A 1975-nucleotide genomic window follows, 5' to 3' on the forward strand; every position below is an offset into this window, starting at 1 on the left:
CATATTGCCGATTATGAGAGCGTGTGTGTGTGTGTGTGTGTGTGTGTGTGTGTGTGTATTGAATCTCGAAGAGATCCTTATGAAGGGGGCACACTCTGAGGGTCACATTTGCAATTACAAATTTAAGCATAATTGAAATCATAATGCAGTAAAGTACGATAATATGATTTCAAATAAAAGTCGTGTTCTCTCATAAACAATCAGAGAATGACCCAAAGCAGTGCCAGAAAACATACACTACCATGGAGTTTTTTTATGCTTTTGAAAGACATCTCTTATGCTCATCAAGACTGCATTTATTTTATCAAAAATTCAAAAATCAAAATTATGTGAAATATTATTAAAATTTAAAAGTACTGTTTTCTGTTGTAATATATTTCAAAATGTAATTCATTCATAAGATGGCAAAGCTGAATTTTCAGCAGCAATTTCTTATTATTATCAGTGTTAAAAACAGTTATGCTGCTTAATGCTTTTGTGGAAACCGTGATACATTTTTGCTCAGGATTCTTTGATGAATAGAAAGTCCAAACGAACAGCATTTATTTAAAATATAAATATTTTGTAACATTATAAATGCCTTTACTCTCACTTCTCACGGCTGAATAAAAGTATTAATTTCTTTAAAAAATTATACAATTTAAAAAATCACACTGACCCCATATTGAATGTAGTTGAAGTTGTTTCTCAAACACAAGTGTTTCTGCACAGAAAATCATGTCGCTAAAGGGTTATACAAGTAAGCTGGGTCTTTGGTGGTTCTGAAAAAAAAATTGTTAAATCAACCAATCATTTGGCCTATGATTATTTTTGTGACGTCAAAACTGGCACAATGTGTCTTCATACACCAAGTTAGAATATGCTTCAGAATACTTGGAATACAGTGCATTTTTATGCTACTAAAATAGTGCTTTTTTTAGAGCATTCATTGTATGGAAATAGCTGTGTTTATTCTGCATAACATTATTCAAAATTTCAACTTGTGTGTTCCACATAAAAAAGAACATTGAATGGGTTTGGAACAACATGAGTATCTTTCAGCAGTTTCTCCTTATATTTTATTGTGGATTTGGGTTTAGCTCTCTCTATCACTGTATTAATACATTTTAATGCTTGATTTTAAAGTCAACATGAAATCGAAAGTGTCCTTTTTACTTTCTTAATGCACCTTTATGGTCTTAGTGAAAAAATGCTCATCTCCATAATGTTTAATTAAAACTAATAACCCACTCTTCCTTTTCTGTCACTTAGGTCACATGGGCTTTTGAATAATGGTAATAATAGCCAAATACACCTAGTGTTTAACAAACTTGCCCAGCTATATTCTGGAATGTAACGTCTAATGTTATCATCCAATCAATTCCCAATGGATAAAATCAAGTCCTTCCCTCCATTTATTCTCAATGAATATCCAGTTTCATTCAGAAGAACATCGAATTACAGTAAAATGGATTGTAAACAAAAATTCATGTTGACTTTAAGGACATTTTTGCTGACATTTTGTAAAATCTAGGTGATGAACTATAGCCAGTTGAGAGCAATGTGTTAGTGGCATTTGACCACTCACAGCTGGCCTTAGTTCTCTATCTCTGTCATTCTCTGAGCCAATCAAACGGGGCGGTCAGTGGCCCTCCTGCCAGCGGCCCAGGGAGGAACAGGATCAAGAAGAGGGAGAGTACGTCTCCCAACTTCACTGAACCCAAGGGTCAAGAGGAGTTTATTACACCCGAACCAGGAGATTTAGTGTCCCTCATCTACAGACAAACTCAGACCCACCCACTTACATGCACTATTGAACACTCATTTGACCCATGCAAACACATTCTCATACAAAGTGGTCCACAAAGGAAAGAATTCTGTTTGCTCACGGCACTCGTCCATGTAAAAGCACCATCTCAATGGCAAAGCAGACCGTCTGTGTGTTTCTCAGCACGTCCAGTCAAACACTAACACACACATATGCACCAACAGACCC

Source organism: Sinocyclocheilus anshuiensis, unplaced genomic scaffold (assembly GCF_001515605.1).
Source record: "Sinocyclocheilus anshuiensis isolate Anshui unplaced genomic scaffold, SAMN03320099.WGS_v1.1 scaffold267, whole genome shotgun sequence".
Classification (NCBI taxonomy): domain Eukaryota; kingdom Metazoa; phylum Chordata; class Actinopteri; order Cypriniformes; family Cyprinidae; genus Sinocyclocheilus; species Sinocyclocheilus anshuiensis.